This window comes from Nannospalax galili, unplaced genomic scaffold (genome assembly GCF_000622305.1).
Source record: "Nannospalax galili isolate Female #2095 unplaced genomic scaffold, S.galili_v1.0 scaffold690, whole genome shotgun sequence".
Taxonomy (NCBI): domain Eukaryota; kingdom Metazoa; phylum Chordata; class Mammalia; order Rodentia; family Spalacidae; genus Nannospalax; species Nannospalax galili.
The window spans coordinates 2,194,492-2,215,960 of NW_008329288.1; the positions used below are offsets into that span (position 1 = coordinate 2,194,492).

The following is a 21,469-nucleotide window of genomic DNA, read 5'->3' on the forward strand; positions in this document are numbered from 1 at the left end:
AGCAACAATGCCAGATAGGAGATACCTTCTTTTGAGTTGTTGGCCAGGGTGGCCAAAGGGACTCCCAGATTGTAACCCAGCATAGAACTGGGAAAATGAACAGTAGACCCCAATCTTATCTAAAGGAATATTGACAACTCATTGCTGTTAGATGAGGAACAGCTGGCTTTCCTAAAACAAAGACCTCTAGGTAGGCTGACTAGATTCACCAGATGGACAAGTAGTGGGGAACAGCTGGGGGTGCTAACAACACAGTGGACAGCAGCAGGGATGAAAGAGTATAAGGGCTCTAGTGGGTGCCATCTGGGAAGTGGGTGTATATGATGAATAAGATGGTTTGGGATGTTTTAGATGAGGAACAGCTGGCTTTCCTAAAACAAAGACCTCTAGGTAGGCTGACTAGATTCACCAGATGGACAAGTAGTGGGGAACAGCTGGGGGTGCTAACAACACAGTGGACAGCAGCAGGGATGAAAGAGTATAAGGGCTCTAGTGGGTGCCATCTGGGAAGTGGGTGTATATGATGAATAAGATGGTTTGGGATGTTCTGTGTGATATATACAAAAAAATCAACAAATTTTTAAAAATGTGTTATATTTGAGGAGGCATAAAAATTTACATCATGTTAATTAGTACAGGTGATAAACATTACTGTTGAAATCTACCCAATGACTTTATAGCCACACACAGGTGCCAAGGATCTGAGTGAAACTGCCTATTACTAGTAATAATCAGATACATACAGATTAGAGATGCATGCGCCAATATCTAAGTGTTATTAGCAAAAACAATGAGTCTTTTTGTAAGAAACAGTATATTTTAAAATAAAATGAAGATCTTTTTTAAAGGTTAAAAACTCATTCAATTTTATGTCTTACAGGGTTTATACTGAGTCAATATTGTATACTGTATTAATTCAACAGTAAACTTAAAAATTTTATAGCCACTTTTGAAAGACATGTATCTTTGCTCTGGAAAATGTTATTGAGTATGTTAAAGCTATAATGAAATGCTTCTTCTAAAAAATAATATATATATAAATTTTTAAAAAGAAACAAAATGCAAGTACTTACTGACTACAAGAAATTCATCATACCTCCAAGGATAGGTACCACCTTAGGGTGAAAGAATGGAAAAAAATATTTCAAGCAAATGGCACTAAGAAACAGGAAGGAGGTACTATGTTAATATATTACAAAATGAACTTCAAGTTAAAATTAATCAGAAGAGGTAAATAAGGCCACTACATTCTTATCAAAGGAACAATTGACCAAGAAAACATAACAATCATTAACTTATATACATCAAACTCTGGTGCACACAATTCCATAAAAACAGTACTACTAAACTTCAAGACCCCAACTCTGTAGTGGTAGATGACTTCAATATCCCACTTTCTCCAATAGTCATCTAGTTAAAGAATAAACAGAGAAACATCTGAATTAAATGATATCATACATCAAATGTACCTTAGAGACATCTGCAGAATATTCCACTCAAGCACCGAAGAATACACATTTTACTCAGCAACCCATGTAGTTTCTCTAAAAAAAAAATAATCACATACTGGAGCACAAAACAAGTCTCAACAAATACAAAATATTGAAAAAATTTTGTGTGTTCTATTTGACCAGAATGCAATAAAACTTAAATAGCAAAAGAAGCTCTGGTAACTACACAAACTCACGGACATTAAACAACACATTCCTAGATGATGAATGGGTCAAAGAAGAAATCAAGAAAGAAATAAAAGTATTCCTGGAACTGAACAAAAATGATAATCCAATACAACAGAACCTCTATGGCACTTTAAAAAGCAGTCCTAAAAGGAAAACTTACAGCTCTAAGCACCTACATTAAAAAATCAAGAGACCACAAATAAATAACATAATGGTACAGCTCTAAGAATTTGGAAAAGCAAGAGCGAACAAGCAAGAAAAGACATTTTTTTAAAATTTCACATTATATATTTGTTTGTGCTGTGTGTGATTCTGTGCATATTAGTACGGGTGTCCACAGAGGCAAGAGGCATTGGATACCTCTGGAGTTGAAGTTACAGGCAGTTGTTACCCAACCTTCATGGGAGTTGGAAACCAAACTCAGGTCTTCTAAAGACCACCAGATCTTAGCCACTGAACCATATATTCATCCCATAATATATTTTTCAAGTATTTCACACAATACTAAGCTTCCATAAGGGTTTTAAAAAATACATGTGTAGTTTCTGTTAACCCATCAGCTTTCCCCTTTCTTCTCCCTGCTCCAATTCCAAGTTTATAATATTAATGCATTTAAGTCTCATCAAACATATTTTTTTCTTTTTCTCTTCTACTTTTGTGAATATCAAACGTGTATTGTCTTTGCATGGTTTCCATCCTCCCACCCCCTCCAACTCCTTTCATGTGCCCTCTCCCTCACAATTTCTTGTCCCCTTCTTTATTATTGTTAAATATACATATATACATTTATGAATATACATATATTAATGCACTGAGTTCATTTAGTGGTGCTCATGTTTACATGTGTTTACAGCAGTCCACTTAGAATCATATAACCTCTCAGGGAGCTAGTCCCTGCAGAAAACTGATTCTCCATCCCTCAGCACCCATTAACTGCCTGTAGCTCTTCATCTTGACCTGGGACACCATGAAGTTTCCCCCATCCACCTTGATGTGTCAATTAGTTTTGTCATTATATGCAGATCTTGTTATACTATCACACTGTGGAGATTTCATTGGTGTAGCTTCTGTATCATGTCCAGAATGCATTAAAGAGCAGGAGGTATTTTGTTTTGTTAGCTTTTACACTCTTTCATCCCACTGTTCTGCTATGTTCTCTGAGACTTAGGGGTAGAGGTTACATTGTAGATGTGTCACTTAGAACTGGGCATCTCAGTCACTTGTTCTCTGTGTTTGGCCAGGTGTGGAACTTTATAATGGTCTCAATCTGTTGCAAAAAGAAGCTTCTTTGATGTGTGTTGAGGGGTCTGTAAATGTAAGGATGCATATTTATAGTATGAAATTATGTTGGTATAGGGAAATTACAGAAGTAGGTTTCTTTTCTAGGATCTATGACATCTCCAGCCATGTTTACTTGGATAGGTTTACAGTAGATATGATTTCTCTCTCATGGAGCAGGCCTTAAATCAATTAGATATCTGTTGATTACCTCCAAGATAAAAGTGACACTAGTGCAATAGAGATAATTTTCTGGGCTGGTCTCTGTGGTTCATAGGTTTTACCCCTGGGTAAAACCATCATTGCTTGTTTTCCCCCTTGGCAACTTGCTTAGTATCTTATGATACTGTGAGTGCTAGTCCTCATGGAGGAGGTTACCACGCCAGTCTTGCTCAATTCTTCCTAGTCCTCTATCCAGAATATCTCCTGTCTCAATAGCGCCATGCCTTCAAGTTCTGGGAGAGAATCAAGGGTTGTGGCAATAGCTTATATTATTTTGCTAGTCTTTGGGACTACTTGATCAACAACTCCAAGAGAGGTTTCCCTTGCTTGATACTGATTTTTGTTCTATGTCCTTCAGCTATACACATGCACTCATACATTTATTGTATGTATGTTTTCCAGTACTTAACAATTCCAAGTATCACAAATGAACAAAGGAAGATTTTTCATGTAGGTTTGGTTTTAGCTCAGTGGTAGAGCACTTGCCTACCAAGAACAAGGCCATGTGTTCAGTTTCTAGCATCAACAAATAAAAGGAAGCAAAAAATTCACAAAAGGCAAAAGAAAAGGGAAGGGGCATCTATTTTATGAACCTAACAATCAAACAAAATGGAAAACACAGTGATTGCGAGGGGCTTCCAGAAAGGATGTGACTTCATGATATCAAAGAAACAAAGGAACTTCTGGTTGTAATGCAAATATTCTGAGTCATGATTATGATGGCTGGGAGAAAGTATATGCTTGATAAATTGTAGAAGGTGGTATACCTAAAAAAAAATGTACATGTGCTACTTCAGGCCTGTGGAAGTAAAAAAGATTAATTTCTAAGTCTGTTGTTATTCTACCATGTGGTCCCAGGAATTGAACTCAGGTCATCAGACTTATCAGAAATCATTTTTACCCACCGAGTCATCTGTCAAGTCCCTTCAATATCTGATTTTAAAAATTGTGGGCCAACAATATGACTCAGCCAGTGAGCACATTGGCTTCCAAGACTGACCATTGAGTCTAATCCTCAGAACCACCATGGTGGAAGGACAGCACTGACACTTTCATAGTGACCTCTGACCTTGACACAATAGTCTGGCCTGTGCACTCTCATATTCAGACACACACACACGCAAATAAATAAATAAATAAATAAATAAATACATTGAGAATAGATTTATAATTTAAATAATAAAAACTGTATAGAATTAATGAAACCATTTTTGTAGGGCATACAGTGCATTACAAAGCACCCAACAGAAAATGGCAATATACATGGAAAGTAAAAACATCAAAGATATGTAATGCATAAAGCAGGGAGTAGAGTTTGATACATGGTTCAGTAGTAGAATGTTTGCTGGAATATTCAAGGGCCATGATTCAATGACCAGCACTGAAAAAAAAAACCACAAAGATTATCATTATTTCAATATCTGTGTTTAAATACAAATACATATCATGACCTACTCATGATTCTAAGAGCTTTGAAATATACACTTGAATGTATAATCAAGCTGTATCTCTGCAAGGTAGGATGGAATTACCAGCAATGTTTCCTCTGTCTGGCACTGTCCATAGTTTCTAGGTTGAGAATTTAATCTACTGGAAAAAATATAACAATAAGAATTCCAAAGAATATTAACTTCAAAACAATGGAATTTACTAAGAATAAAGCTTAACAGTGAAATCTTTTCTAAAGGATAATGAAACTTGGTGTGTGTACAAATGGGAAATGAATGTTTGGTAAAGGAGTCCCTTCAGCCCATGATGGTTACTTTTAATTATTCACTTCATTGCATTAAGAATGTCTAAGAAATTTGTCAAGAACATCCCTGGATGTGCCTATGAGGACATTTCCACAGATGTTTGGATTAGAGGTTTCTGACCTAATTAGTGGTTCATTCCACTAATGCACACAAAATTTATCCAGATTATTAAAAGGTGATAGGATTGTGGGAGGTAGAGCCTGATTTGAAGAAGTGGGTAATGTATTCTTGGGCACTGTGTCTTGGCTTGGTCCCTTCTGATCACACTCAGCTATATTTCCTGCTTACAGCCTTGCCATCATAGTGGAAGTAACATCTGAAATCATGAGCTAAAACAAATTACCCCTTCTTACACTATTTTACTCAGGTCACAGCAGAGAGGAGCTAACTAACCTACTCCCTCTATTCTATAAATAAGGAAGAAGTAAGATGCTGGAGCTATTGATTACTGGCCAGTTTGTCAGACAAAGCATCAATCTGAAGGATCATCAAGGACAGGTGTCAGGTCTCAGGTCTGTCATATTCACTCTGGAGAACCAGTGCCTAATTACAGTGTTTATCAGTTAGGACACATTTATTGAAAAGAGAGATGAAAGAGGAGCAGGGAGATGTGCTGCGTGTTAATCAGTGATGGGGGAATGGATGACAAGAAAGAAGGAAACCAGATTTGAGAAAGGGGACATGAAGTATGGTAGAAGGCAAAGAGCTATCTTTCTATCCCCAATTGAACTGTTGAATTATCAACATCTGATGCTCAGTACAGGCAGATGTGAGAGCTAGGGCAGGACTGGGAATAGATGGTGGAGTGTTGTGAGACTACAGTAATACAGGGAAGGACGTATGGCTCACCTAGAGTAGAACAGGGCAAAGAAGGGTCACTTCTATAGTCCGTTACAGAAGGACTTGTCACTACAGCATTTAAATTGAAATGTCACACTTTGCTTGGTGGTAGTTCCATTGATGCACAATATTGGTACCCATAAAGCATCCTACCACCTGGAGAGGAAGAACAAGAGGCAAAATATACATATTGCTGGAAAGAGTTGGTGACCCAGTTAATGAGTCAGGCTCCCAGTAGAAGGTACATCAGTCACATTGAGATGATTAGGGTGTCTCTCAGGGTCATCATCCCCAACCTTTAATCTGGCTCACAGGAAGGAACTCCATTCTCAAATACACTGAGTAGAATTTTAAGGGCCAATTCCTGTCATTCTTGAGCATTTTCTCCTAGAAGATCCTTGATGACCACCCAGAGACTCTTCAAAAAAAACATGTTTTCCATTTAGTGTTTGTTGGTCTTACCAAGAGGTGCCTTTGGCTAATTTTACAGGGAAACACATGATCCCACATTCCCTGCTTTTGACCCCAGGACTCCAGGGAGGGCTGTATCCCTGAAAGAAAACAGAATCACTCTGAGACATCCCAGGTCTTACATACCTATGGAAACTACTTGCAAGGTACACTGCTCACCACTTTTAGCCTCACATGGGCTTTCATTTTTCAAACAAATTCCATTAGCGCTGAACACAGAACATTGGAAACATGTCAGAGCTCTAACACAAAAACAAGTGTAAAGAGGCTCCCTCATTCACAGCACAGCCTCAAGCATCAGACAGAGCTGAGCCTGTGACTTTGATCATAAGAAACAATGGCCAGGGAAGGAACTAGCTGCAGGCTGAGCTTACTTCTGCATAGAGACCCATGACCTTGGACCATACAAAGTTGTGGTTTGAGGAGAGAGGATTCCTCCATCCCACATCTGGGATCAGACAAGGCTGTGAGGAAGAAGATCCAGTCTGTGATGCAGGGTGCCTGAGCCACTGTCCATGAAAAAGACACGCAACTGCTCTCCTTCCTTTTTCCTGTCAAGAGCTCTTCTTGACCCATTTCCATCCCAAACTTGATACGATTACAAGTAAGCGCAAATAATTGAGAATATTTAAACATGAAGGGTAACTGAAGAAGAGTAGAGAGACACAGAACAGGAGGAAGAGTAACAAGACCAGGCCCAAGGTAAGGAGAAAATGAAGAGAAAGGGAAGCAGCTTGCAGTGTGTGTGCACAGCAGAGACTAGATGAGAAAAGTGGTGCTGTGGGATTTGGGGATGATGGTATAAAGATCACCTCCAAAAACAATCAAGTCCTATCACCTGCTCCTCACCTCCCAGAGCCCAGCCCTCTGTAGGAATCATTATGTCTGCTTTTCTGTACCAGCCCCTACCATATCCCATGGGTCTTACCTTACAGAAAGCCCACCAGCAAGGAGAGGCCAAGCAGGAGCAGCAGGAGGTGCTTTCCCATTACAGAGGGATCCTAGGACCAGAGAGCAGCAGAGAGAACACAGAGCACTCTGGACCCAACCTCAGCAAGTCATGCTTATATATAACCCCAGGTTTGGGTGGGGGCAGTGGGATTCCAAGACTTCTGGTCTGGTAGCCTGGAGGGAGCCCAGATCTTATGTGCTTCACTGGGTCTGCTCACCACAACTTCCCTTCGCTGTTGGTCATATATTTCTGAATTCTTTTCCTCTGAGTTTTTACTAACTTTCAAATAAGGATGGTTATGAGACGCAAAGAAATTCTAAGACTGAGTGGTTGATGAGCCCGGAGGGTGCTATGCACTGTGGCATGACTTTCCATCACTTTGTTACATCCAGATATTAAATCTCCTGCCTTCATAGAAATGGTGTATATGTGTAGGTATGTATTTAGTTGTTCAATAAAGCCAGAACACATTCAGGTTTATCTTCCATGCAGGCTATAGTTATCTTCCTGAGGCCACATAGACAGGAGAAATTGTGGGGACATGTGAAGCAAAAACAGGAAGGAAAAAAGGCCTGTCATCCCGAGTCTTGTTTCCCTGCCCTGCACACCTGATAAAGCATAAGTTGCTTACAGAAGGTTTGTTTTCCTAAAGACCTTTCAAGCAAATGTGAAAGACAATAAACAGTGCTTACATAGGACCAAAACAATGTATGCTCTTGAGTTTCTCACATTCTTCTCCCATTCCTAAAGTGAAGCAATACCCCTCATAAGCCAGCCTTGCAACACTTTTTAAAAATAAAATTCTTCAAGCTTTTTATTTTATTGTAAAGTACACTCTTTCACCAATGCTTTTTTTAAAAAAACACATGGAGTTGGGGCCTATTATTAACATAAGAGATTCCCTTGAGAACAATTAAAATCCTATATATAGGATTGTAAAGACACTTAAATAAGACTCTTGAAGAATACACACTCATACTTGGGTATTGTTAGCTCATGAGCCAACCACTTTAAGACCACATCCACACTCTGGAACAATCGGACTATGCCCCCTTCCCCATGCTGCTCTGGTCCCTGTTTCCTATAGATGCAACAAAAATGTGTTTCCTTATATCTGCTACTTCCAACATGCAGCTCTGTTTCCCATCCTAGAAACTTGGTTTTAGCTATGTCTACTTCTGACCCCCGGGAAACATTGTAAAAGAGATGTCCGACTCTTTCTCTAGCACTCTGGTTGGAAAACTTTCTTTCACATGCACTCTCTTCCCATCCTCATGTGTTCCACCCATGCTGCCTGTGATGACTCTCTCCCTACTCTTTAACCTAAGCTAACTCTCTCAGTGTTTTTACGATGTCTGTAACATTCCCTGCCTCATGGCCTTGTCATGCTGCCTCTAGTAAGATGTGCTGTCTCCCGTACTGCTCTCTCATCTCAAGATCCAATCATGACACCCATCCCCATGGACTCTAATGCCTCCTTCTCATAATAAAGCTAATTTCTGAATGGTAATTATCTGTCAGCTCCTTTTCTGAGCCTCTGCTTTCTTCTCCTTGACAGTTATATCTTGTTTCTCTCTGCATTTCTCTACTGAACACTGTTTGATATCCATGTTTAAAATGCTTCTTAATAGGGGTACAGGGATGGCTTTGCAGTTATGAGTACTTACTGATCTTTCAGAGGCCTCAGGTTCTATTTCTAGCATGTACATCACAGCTCTTAACTGTCTAAAACTCTAGTTCCAGGGCATCTAATGCCCCTTTCTGGCCTCCACAGGCATCAAGCATGCATGTGGAACACATATGTATATGGAGACAGACACTCATATACATAAAATAAATTTCCAAATTTACTTCACATATGCGCACCCTGAAACTTTTTCTTTGTTGAAGCCATGACTCTGGATTTTGCCTTAGGGGAGTTTATTAAGGAGAAAGGCAGCGCTTTAGGCTTTTGATGTGATGTGTCGATATAGACACACAAACCAGCTCACCTTGTTAGCAGAGTTGCTAGAGCCAAATCTTGAGTCTTGGCAACTCTAAGCTAGTCTCAGTGGTTCATCCTAAATAGGCCAATTAAATAGACAAGTACATTTTGAAAAGCAGAGAGAACAAACATGTCAATGTTGATAGGTAAAAAGTTGGTGAAGAACAAGCGAATGGAGGATGAGGCACCAAGGCACAGCTAAAACTCCATCAAAACAGGGTTTATTAGCATAGGAACACATGGGACAGATTCTCTTCCGGGCAGGGAAAATTTCTGCCTGGGTCTTGAGCTGGGGTCTTTTTAAAAGGGAGGCTTCTGCTTCCTGCAGAAGGTGGGAAGATGTTTTTTTTTTTTTTTTAAGTTGGGTGGGGGGGGGAAGTGGGAGAGCAGGACTGTTAAAACCTGTCCTCTTTAGAGATCAAAAGGGAAGCCTGCTGTGTTGGCCAAACAGTGGAGAAAAGTCTGCTTCTCTTGACTTCAAAGACTAAGGTGCTTATCAGCCAGGTTCCCTTTTCTCAGGAGCATGAGAAGTCCTTGGGATCCTGCTGGTGAGCGGGTGGGACTATCTGAACTGTCACATTCCAGCCTTTTGTGTTATAGGATAGGGGGCACCGTTGTCATCTTGCTACTTCCTGCTGGACAGGGTCAATGTGAGGGGGGTAGGTTGGATTAGGGGTTGATCAGACAGCAGGGATACCCTCTTCACGCATTTCAACAGGGTCCTCGATGGTTGACAGGCACTTGTGTACATGTGGAGGGAAGGAAAGTAACAACTGATTAAAATTAGTAAGAGTTAGTTTTTGGATTTGGTCCTGAAGATATCTGAAGAGGCAAGGAGCAATGGTTAGCATCAAGGTAATAGCTCTTTTTTTTTTTTTTTTTTTTTTTTTTTGAGACAGGGTCTCCTCATAGACTTGGCTGTCCTGGCACTTGCTATATAGACCAGGCTGGCCTCGAACTCACAGAGATCGGCTAGAATCAGTGTCAGTTACCTCTCAAAGGCTTCTAGATAGGGAGAGAAAATAAATTTAGCCATCATTTCATTTTTTGGCTAGAACAATAGTGGGTTGCCTCTCTTAGCTGTAAGTGGGCACTACAGTATTGTAGACCAAGATTTGAAGTCTTATATCTGAGTAACATTGTGTCATTAGGAACAAAATCATCAATGAGAGATAATTGTCTAAATAACATAAGAACTTATGTCTAATGTCAGGTTTGTGTAATCCCCTGAACCCCTAAAATATACTGATGACTTTAATTTTGGTTATACTTTCCTTTTGGGTGTTTAAGACCATACTGTTGGCCCAAATCAATTTATTTTTACTCTTAAGGTTGTATGAGGATTTGGCCATTTGGGGTCACATGGGCTTGCAGGGAGCCCCTGGCTCCTCAGGCTTTTCTTTTACCAGTTCCATCTATGTGAAGATAAGTCAAAAGGTCTTGCTTGACCAGGGCTTTGCTTGGAAGCATGGAGGAAATGTTTCCTCTGTGTTGATCCTCCTCTTTGCAGACTGGACACTGGTTTAAGTCCATCTTCTGGGGTCTCCATGGCCTCCCTGAACAAGAGGACAGGTGACTCACCAAAGTTACAGGACATTGTGAGAGATGCACCATAGCCCCTGGAACTTGTTTGACCTTGGAGGGCCAGGAACAAAAATTTGTCCCTTTAAGTCCCTCTGACCAGATTAATATAGGCCTTAGAGTCTGGCTATTAAACATCCAACAAGGTTAGTTACACCAGTCTGGTACATTAACTACCATGTGCTATGTAGATAGAGCTTGGGCAACATCCTTAAATAAACCTTGACTAGACATCCTTAGACCAGTTGACTAAGCTGCAACCTTAGAAATTTTAAGATTGTCTACACATTATCCTTGTCTCATCCTTGTTATATTGTAACAACCATACACAGACCTTCATCACCTGCCCGTCTTTCTCATTTCTCTGTCAATTCTGGAAATATCCAGCCATCATACTTTTCATACATAAATCCTTCTTTAAAAATATCTCCATTCTCATATCCTTCCAACATCCTCCACTTTTCCATTTTCCTTTTTTTAATAACCATGAGATAATAACATTAGCAAACAAATTTTTCATCTGTTGTGAGACTTCTTTTCCTGGGGATACTAAGCAATTTTTTCCCCTTTTTAGGTTGTAGTATCAAACCAATGTTTGATTACATTATAGTTTTTCTGGGGAACCAGTGAATTTACTGAGCTTACTCACAGAGATGACTGAGGGGTTGCTGAGGTATATGAGTGACCAGAGAGTATTCACATTGGAAAGCCTTAACCCAGCATGGAGCAAGCCTTCCTAGCCTTTTTTAGATAATATACTTTAGTCTTTTCCAAGTCCAGGAGACCATATAATTAGGGTCAAATTGCATACAGTTGGCTAGGAAGAGCAGCTGGATACTCAGGTGAGGGTCCAATGACCCTGTTTACCCCTCCTCCTTCAATTAAAGAATACGATAGTCAAGTCAACAAGTTTAATTTTGATGATTTTGTTAGTGGACACAGCTGAAGTCATGAAGATGGTAATTGTTTGACTCAGAAGAAAGTAGTGTGTGGCATCATCTTATTAAAAGAACATGGAATCTAAATTATATACATAAGATAATGTAATAAGTTAATATTACCCATGTACATATTGTGTTTTATAAGTTTTTAGGTAAATCTTTTACCTTATGTAGTTTAGTGAGTGGTCTACCAAAACCTTGCTTTAGGTAGAAAAAAAGCAATTGGTACATAAACATTATCAAATTGATGTTTACAACCTCCAGCATAATCAATTAAGGAAAACTGTGCTATAACCCTGTTTAGACTTTATAACTGTTAGAGTGGAAGAGATGGGAGGGGTGTCCTGTCCATGAGGGGATGGAGGGGCAGGGGTATCAGAGGCAGGGGTCTGGAATCAAAGTAGAAGTTAGATACAGGAGGAATAAATGGGTTATTTGAGCTAGAAGCCAGAATAGGGGAGACTAAGGAATATTTGACAAGGAGGTGTTAAAGTTTTGGATATCCTTAAGTAGAGGAGAGTTAGTGGAAGGAAAGCAGGTGATGGACTTACAGCACCACTGGAGAGGGGGAAGGTCATGGTATGGAGAGGGAGTTCGAGTTGGAGAAAGGAGGAGAGATGGGTTGGGCCCTGGAATGGGAGGCAAGGGAGAGTATAGCAAGGGGAGAGCATGGGGAGGGCTTGGCTGTGCCTCAGGCTGGGGAGCAGGAGGAGGTTGGGGATGGGTCCTAATCAGAGGCAGTTCATTAGCTATGGTAGGATCAAAAGCTGAGGTCGAGGGGTGGGGGGGCCAGGGGGGCCCTGGTGGGTTGGTGGGATCCCGTGAAACTGTCTTAGCCAGAAGAACCTGATGGGAAGAACATGGGACACAGAGGGAGGGATTAGCATGGAGATCAAAGGAAGCTTGGCTGTATGGTCATTCAGACCATTTCCCTTTACAATGGCAGAAATTTTCTAAATCTCTCAAAATATTGAAGTCTAAGGTTCCAGTGTCTGGCCAAACAGAGCTATTATCTAACTTGTACTGAGGCCAGGCAGTGGTGCACAGGAACTTCTTTGGCCTGATTATATCTGAAAGTCCTAGTTGTTTTAAGGATTTAAGAAGACAAGCAAGAGGTGTGAGACCCTGAGATTTTGAGTGGGTGTTTCCCATAGTGACAGATTAAATACAGAGTGAAAAGGAGATAAAGAACCCAGCAAGCTGGTAGGAGGTAGAGACAGAACCAAGCAGATGGGAGACAAAGAAAATCCTCTCTCCATAGGGAGTGGAAGCAGGATCATGAGTCCGGGCAGGAAAGTGCAGCAAATGAGGAAGAGAGAGAGATGGGGAGGGAGTAGGAGGAAAAGGGGTTTGGTGTCGGTCACGCAAAACGAGAGCGAGGAGAACCAGGCATCAAAACAAAGCGTCCTTTTTTTGTTGCTCAGGTTTGAGTTATTATTTTTGAGTTATTTCCAAGTCCCAGAAGGCGGCATCTCACAATTAGATCATCAGGGAGAGGAAAGGCAAGATCCTATCCTGGACAGGAAATAGTATGTGTTCTTATCTCTGGGAATAGTGTCCTATGTCCAGAGAAAGGAAAAGTGTTTCCGATAAACGTGTGATTTTGAGGCAAGCGAAAGGAGCAGAAAACCCTGCAATGAGAGCATGATGTGACCAGCCAGTAGATGGAGACAAAGTACAAGGAATGGGATGGGAGAAAAGCAGAAAAAACACAGTGAACCAGAAGGGAGGGAAGTTTGTGGAACAAGTTGATCCTGAGGTTTATTTAGTAGAGGCTGAGGGAACATGAACCCCAGAAGGATGGTGGTTTTAGTAGAGGTTTGGTAGAGCCCCAGAAGGGCAGTGGTGAGAGAGAGGGAGGGAGAGAGAGATAGGGAGAGAGGTACTTAAAATTAACATATATTTTAGTACCAGGAGCCATGTTGTAGATTAAACAGAGAATATTTTGGCTGAAAAAAAGTATTTTAGTGTTAATTTAGCATTTTTAGTTTGTATCAGATTTTACTTGAAAATTAGCATAATACCAAGTAAATGAACTTTAAGAAGCATAAATTTATGTTGACTGTATATACATATTTAGTTATATAGTCTTTGTTGAGAATGTGGTTGGTTTATTGTTTTTAAACTAAAACACCTTTGAAGTAGACAAACAAAATGAATACTTCTTAAAACACCATGAAAGTAAGCTAAAAACAAAAATGGTTTCAACAAATAGGATTTTACCCAACCAGTTTAGATGTCATTTTGTATAGGTAATTAGTGGCCTAAAGAAAGAGTTAAGTTTCCATATAGATTTGAGGTAGCATCTTTTCCTTTTTAAGAGCTAAATAACTGAAGGAAGATAATAAAACCTTATAGGAGACAGGAAAGACAAAAGGACACATTAACAGATTAGGATGAGAATAAATAGAACATTTGCTGAACATGCTGTTGTACCTCCAGTGGATATTTCTGGCCCGTTTGTCAAATATCAGGTGGCTGAAAAAACTAAGGTAGAACTTTGAGCTCACAGGATGAATTCTTTTAAAGAAAGCTATCTATCTGGACTAGAAAAATCATTTCATAATTTACTATTCATAATCCTGGATAATGTACCCATAACATAGAGAATAAGGAACATAGAAAACAATGGTATCTAAGAGAACTTGCAAAGAGACAATAACACAATACTTTTTCCCTTTAGTCTGTCCATGACATTGTGACTAGAAAGCACCCAGGGCTTGATGGGGCAGGTACAGAAGCAAGCATAGAGCAGCTGAGGATCAGAGAGGGAGATAACACTATTGCACAGAAAAACAGGCTTAGAATCACAGTGAAGAAAGGGGAGGAATTAAGATCAGTGGAGCCAGTGTCTTAAGCCTCCCAGCCAAGTAGGCTGTCACTTTTAACCTCCCATTGTTGTAAATATGTGCTGGTAGCAGCTTGTCTCTTGTAAGATTTGGCCATGGAATACAGCAAATTTCCATGCACTTCACAGGTCTAGCCATCACAAAGTGTCAGCTCCCTTTGCACCTTGAAGGCAAATGGCTAGAAAAACTTTAAGTTCCCTTTAGAAACTAGCAGATATACTACGTAAAACAGTAGGAATTTAAAATAGTCATTTTTAGAAATTAGAAAATACCATATAAAAGATGTTAAAATCCAAATAATTCCTTTAAAATTACCAGATAAAGATGTCACTCAATGTCAAAACCTAGAAATAATTCCTTTTAAAATATCCATAATTATGTCAAACAATGTAAAAACTTAAAACAATCATCTTTTAAAAACAGTACATATACCATAGAAGTTAAAACTCAAAGAAATCTCCTTTAGAAACAGGAACTAAATGATATTACCTTAGTTTGAACTAGAAATGCATTGTTTATTCTATGACATCATCAAGAAACAAAAACAAAAATAACTTGCAAGAGAATCCTAGGCACCCTTGGTACCAGTAGATTAGGCTTGATATTAAAGAAGAAAGTACCCTCAGATATATATGTATATGTGACCCGAATAGAAAAGCAAATTAAAGAAATCCATGTTTCTCACCAACCATTGTAGCTGTGAATGCAAAGCCAAGTTCTCAGGAGCTCTTAGTTTATAGACAGAAGCTATGCTGGAAAGGAAACTCATGAGGCAGCAGAAGAAACAGGGCATATGAATCAGTGTTCGTTGGTCTGAAAGCATATGACTCTCCTGAGCAGTGCCTATGACATTTTATGTATAGTGAAATTTAAAATGGTTAGGTCTAGTTAGAAAAGTAGGTGCCTGAGTACCAGTTGCTTGATGCCCAGGAAAGCCTAAGATCAAAGTTTGAGCCCCTTTGCCTGAGAAAAAGTTTAGGAGAAAAAAAGGCTTTTAAAACATTTGTCCTTTGTCAATGGGGCAAGCTGCCTGAAACTGTTTAAATGTTTAGCAAAGTTGTCCAGCTGGTTTAGGCTAGTTGGGTCTAAATGGGGAGAAAGGATCCCCTAAAGGGTTTTTAGCCAAATTTATAAGAAAATTTAAGAATGGGCCCAGCTGGAAACTTTATTTCATTAGACTGTTAAAAAAAATTCCCAGGGCAGGCGAGCTGGCAATCTTGGCTCTTGGCAGCTGCCTGGAGTGAGTGAATAGCGGCAAGGAAAAAAAAAGCCTTGGGCTCATGCAGGTTTAAAGCATGCATGGAAGGTCAGACATGAGGCGGGCTGGCAGGCAGGGAGCAGAAAGCTTTAGTATGGGAATGGGAGAGAGAGGAGAAGGATACAGAGCATTCATATGTGTTGGATTGAACAGTATCAGAAATCATCCCGAGTAAAGTGAGGAAGAAAGGCAGTGGAAGAGGATAAAGACAGGAAAAAGGATGGAAGACAGCAGAGCTTGCAGGCCCATGGCAAAGGAGGGGAGGGAGATGCCAGTGGTGAGCGGCGGGTGGGGGGAACCGAGATGGGGAAAGGATGAAGCAGGTCCATCACAGAGACCACGGTGCTGTCCCGGGAGTGGTGAAAATCAATGGGAAAGGAAATCAAAAGAAGTAGGCAGGGCAGAGTGTTCCCCAGTGAGGAGAGCCAGAAAGAGGTGAAAGCAAAGCAGAGGGCTGGGGAGAGGAGAAGAGAGAAAAGAAGTGTGGGAGTGTACCTGAAAGCCAAGTTAGTGACATTGGAGAAGTCCAGGTGGGTCTCTTGAAGTAAGAACCGGGTTTTGGCACCATCTGATAGGTAAAAAGTTGGTGAAGAACGAGCAAATGGAGCATGAGGCACCAAGGCACAGCTAAAACTCCATCAAAATAGGGTTTATTAGCAAAGGAACACATGGGACAGATTCCCTTCCAGGCAGGGAAAATGTCTGCCCGGGTCTTGGGCTGGGGTCTTTTTAAAAGGGAGGCTTCTGCTTCCTGCAGAAGGTGGAAAGATTTTTTTTTTTTTAAGTTGGGTGTCGGGGGAGTGGGAGAGCAAGACTGTTAAAACCTGTCCTCTTTAGAGATCAAAGGGGAAGCCTGCTGTGTTGGACAAACAGTGGAGATAAATCTGCCTCTCTTGACTTCAAAGAACAAGGTGCTTATCAGTTAGGTTCCCTTTTCTCAGGAGCATGAAAAGTCCTTGGGATCCTGTTGATGATGGGGCGGGGCTATCTGAACCTTAACAAATGTGACCACATTGGGAATAACAAATAAAGAGGTCCTGTAGCTCCAAATCCCATCTCTTTGATGGTGACATGAAGTTTAGGTTTAAATTGAGGGCAAAAGATATTCCTAGATAAGCAGACCCATGTGCTCATGAATAAAAGAGAGAGAGAAAGAGAGAGAGAGAGACAGAGAGACAGAGAAAGACAGAAAGAATAATTTAAAAAAGCTTTTAAAGGGGGCTGGAGAGATGGCTCAGCAGTTAAGAATACTGACTGTTCTTGCAGAAGACCCAGGTTCGAATCCCAGCACCCACATGGCAGCTAACAACTGTCAGTAACTCCAGTTCCGGGAGATCCAACTGTCTCTTCTGTCCTCCGTGGGCATTGCATGACACAGGTGCACTTACCTACATGCAGGCAATACATGCATACACATAAAATAAATAAATAAATAATTTTTAAAAATCTTTTTTAAAAATAACATTGTTTTAATATAGATTTTAAGCACAAAGTTTAAGAGAAAAAGAGGCACTTGGGAAGGGAGTAAGATACTGGGCAGGGTGGGTATGGGCTTCTCAAAGAACAGTTGAATGTTATTTTTTAAACTTTATTTATTTTTATTTTATGTGTATGAGTGTTATGCCTGCATGTAAGTAAATGCACCCATGTCACCCCCTGGAACTGGCGTTACATTACATATGGTTGTTAGCCTCCATGTGGGTGTTAGGATTCAAACCCCGGTGTTCTGCAAGAGCAGCTAGTGTTCTTAACCACTGAGTCATCTCTCCAACTCCAAATGTATTTTCTTTACAGTATAGACACCAGTTTTGTGAGTTTTAAAGCTCCTAAGGCAGTCAGAGGTCAATAAAAGCTTGTGGAGGTAAAACATCTACTTTGGGAAGTAAGTTTTCTTCTTCCACCATGAAATCTTGGAATTGAACTTAAGTCATTGGGCTTCCACAGCAAATGCTCAAGAATTCTGACCCCGGGTTCGAGAGATAGCTCAGTGGTTAAGAGCATGACAGCTCTTGCAGAGGACCTGGGTTCAATTCCCAACACCCACATGGCAGCTAACAACTATCCATAACTCCAGTTCCAGGAAAATTCAGTGCTCTCTTCTGACCTCCACAGGCATTGCAGAACACACATGCACTTACATGCATGCAGGCAATACATTCATACACATAAAAATAAAAACAATAAACTATTTTTTTAAAGAGTTCTGACCTCAGCCCTGAAATATTATCTCTAAGTGTTGACAAGAAATTTAACGTGATCAAAGGTTAGTTTTGCATTTCACTTGATAAAAACTAGAGCACAGGGATGCAGGAAATTAGGAAATCCTTACTGTGAACAAAAGCTGTTAGTCTTGTTCATGACAACCTCAGAAAATATCTGGGAGAGAAGTGAAGCCCTCCTCCAGTCATTCACATTTCCAACCTCAGGCCTGCTTTGCTGATATATTAACATTCTAATTAATTACAAAGTATTTCTATATAAGAAAAAAAAAACAGCCTCAATGTTGGCAGTCTCCACAGCAAATATTAATTGTCCTGGAATCCTTAATTCTGGCAAGAGGCTTCAGCTTAAAAGTAAATGGATGGGTGGCTAGAGATGTAGCTCATTTAACTGAATGCTTTGTGCTTGCCTAGCATGCACAAAGTCCTGAGTTCAATGCCAAATACTATGTGAAACTAGGTGTGGTGAAGGATGCCTATAATTCCAGCATTAGAGAGTTGGAGGCCAGAGTATCAGAAGTTCAAGGTGATCCTTCTGTACATAGCAAGTGGGAAGCCAGCATGGGATAAACAAGACCATGACTAAATTAATTAATAATTAATAATAATTAATGGACACAGGCCATTCTGATGGAGGTCATTTCTCAATTGAGGTTCCCTCTTCCCAGTTGTCTCTAGTTTGCGCCAAGTTGACAAAAACTAATTGGCACATGCGTTGAAGGGGAAATGCACCAAGATGTTATAATTCTAAACATTTATGCACCAAACACAGGGACAATCAACTTTATTTTTTTAAAAAACTATTAGACCTAAAACCACAGATTGGCCCCAACCCAGTGATAATAGGTAACTTCAGTACCCTACTCTCACCAAAAACTAAACACAGATATCCTGAAGTAAAATGACACCATAAATCTGGAGAAAATAGACATCTACAGAACATTCCACCCAAAACTAAAGCGTATACTTTCTTCTCAGCAGCTCAGGGAGCTTTCTCCAAAACTGATCACATATTAGGATACAGAGCAAGTCTAGACAAATATAGTTAAAGTGAAATAGCATCCTTTTCTACCTAACCACAAAGGAATAAAGTTGGATATGAACAACAACAGGAACTACAGGAAGTACACAAACTTGTGGAAACAACGCACTATTAAGTGAAAATTGGATCAGGGAGAAATCAAAAAGAAAAAATTTTTAAAGTTCCTAGAATTGAATGAAAATGAAAAAACAACATACCGAAATCTACGGGACATAATGAAAGGCAGTCCTAAGAGGAAAGTTTATAGCACTAAGTGCCTACACCAGAAAACAAAGATGCATCTCCTATTAATAACTTAATGGTGCACCTGAAAGCCTTGGAAAACAAGAACAAACATCCAAAAAGAATAGACAAGTCAAGTGTAGTGGCACACACCTTTAATCCCAGCACTGGGGAGGCAGAAACAGGTGGATCTCTGTGAGATCTAGGCCAGCCTGGTCTACATGGTGAGTTTCAGGACAGCTGTGGCTACTGGGGGACCCTGCTCAAACAAAATAAAGTAAGAACAGACAAGAGACAAACAAAATCAGGACTGAAACTAAAGAAATTGAAATGAAAAGGTAATACGAAGAATCTGTGAAACAAAGAATTGGGTTTTCAAAAAGATTAATAAGATTGACAAACCTTTTAGCCAAATTAATCAAAAGAAAGAAAGACCAAATTAATAAAATCAGAGATGGAAGGGAAGCATCACAAAACACTGAGAAAACTCAGAGAACAAGGATTAAAAAAAAAAAACCTATGTTCTACTAAACTGGAAAAATCTAAAAGAAATGGGTGAATATCTAGATATATATGGCCTACCAAGTTAAATCAAGATGAAATACATAATTTATCAGACCCATAACAGCCAATGAAATATAAGCAGTAAAGTCTTCCAACTGAAAAAGACCCAGGGCCAGATGGATTCAGACTTTCAAAGAAAAACTAATACCAATACTCCTCAAATAATTCCATAAAATAGAAGGGCAGGAATACTCCCAAATTCTTTTAACAAAGCCAGTATTACCCAGATACCAAAAACAAATACCCAAGAAAAAAATAGGCCAATATCCCTGATGAACATTTGAAAAGTACAAATCAAAACCCCAGAACATGTGTTAGACTGGCTTTAGAAAACAAGTAAACCAGTACCTGACAATGCCCAGTGCTGCCCATGGAAATTCAATGGGATCAGCCTCTGGACAGAGTTTAGCCATTTCCTATGAAATTAATCACTCATTTATCATTGAACCTGTAAGAACTACAGATACTCCTTAACTCTTGATGGCATATATGCCACTAAATCCATCCTACCTTGAAAATCACAGTTAATGCATCCTTCCAAATATCACAACTGGGCCTAGCTTACCTTAAATATGCCTGAACTACCTCAAACTAGAGTTGGTAGAAATCATGGAACACAAAGGTCATTTGATATATTGTAATCTGAGATCTGGGGGATCAACCTATCTAATAAGCATCCTGAAAGAGTCCCATAAAGTTATTGCTAGAAGTGAGAAAAGCAAATTTTAGTATAGTTTGGTGATATTTAATCTTCATTGTTGACTAGATTTAGAAATACCTAGGAAACACAACTCTGGGTATGGGTGTAAGGGTGTTTCCAGAGAAATTTAACAGAGTAGAGCCATTGTGAATGTGGACAGCACCGCATGGTGGGACAGGCCTTTAATCGCAGCACTCGGGAGGCAGAGGCAGGTGGATCTCTGTGAGTTCAAGGCCAGAGTGGTCTACGTAGTGAGTTCTAGGACATAATGTGACTATCTACTTCATAGTTCTGCCACCATAAGGGACTACATTTCCTCAAATTGTAAGTCAGCATAAACCCTTTCATTATTTTTAAAGGTTTTTGAAAAAATTATGTGTAGGTATTTGTGTGTGAGAATTTGCATGTTGGTGAACTTTCCCACAAAGGCTAAGAGAAGGCATTAGAACCCCTGGACCTTGTCTTACAAGAGTTTGCTAGTCACCAGATGTGGATGCTGGGAACTAAACAAAGGTCCTCTGCAATAGCAGTGCATACTTTTAAACACTGGACCATCTCTCCACCTCTCAAACTATTTCTACACTGAGAAAAGTAACTAACACAGGCTTCTACTGAATGTGAATCACAGTTGCACAACAGTAACTCTAAAGATCAAATGATGGGGCTGGAGAGATGGCTCAGTGATTAAGAGCACTGGCTGCTCTTCTAGAGGACCTGGGTTCAACTTTTAGCACCACATGGTAACTCACAATCATCTGTAACTCCAGTTCCAGGGGATTTGGCACCCTCTTCTGGCCTCTGTGGGCATTGCACAACATGGGTATACTTACATACATGCAGGCAATACACGCATACATATAAAATAAAAATAATAAAATATTTAAAAAGAAAGAATCAAATGACAGCATTGTAA

At 39.9% G+C, this 21,469-nt stretch overlaps 2 long non-coding RNA genes across 2 annotated transcripts in view; both read right to left on the reverse strand.

The window, feature by feature from the left end:
* LOC103735560 overlaps positions 1-1,498 on the reverse strand; it is a 15,022-nt gene extending 13,524 nt beyond the window's left edge. Inside the window, exons 1-2 of the long non-coding RNA XR_607336.2 lie at positions 1,470-1,498; positions 1,074-1,115 (exon numbers count right to left, since the gene is read on the reverse strand). This is a non-coding gene — a long non-coding RNA (uncharacterized LOC103735560). The remainder of the gene's footprint in view (positions 1-1,073; positions 1,116-1,469) is intronic.
* A 2,987-nt stretch (positions 1,499-4,485) lies between these two features.
* Positions 4,486-6,447, reverse strand: LOC103735566. Its single transcript, XR_607337.1, has 3 exons — positions 6,236-6,447; positions 5,783-5,929; positions 4,486-4,560 (listed from the first exon to the last, which is right to left on the reverse strand). It is a non-coding gene; the product is annotated as an uncharacterized LOC103735566 (long non-coding RNA).
* Between the last annotated feature and the right edge of the window lie 15,022 nt (positions 6,448-21,469).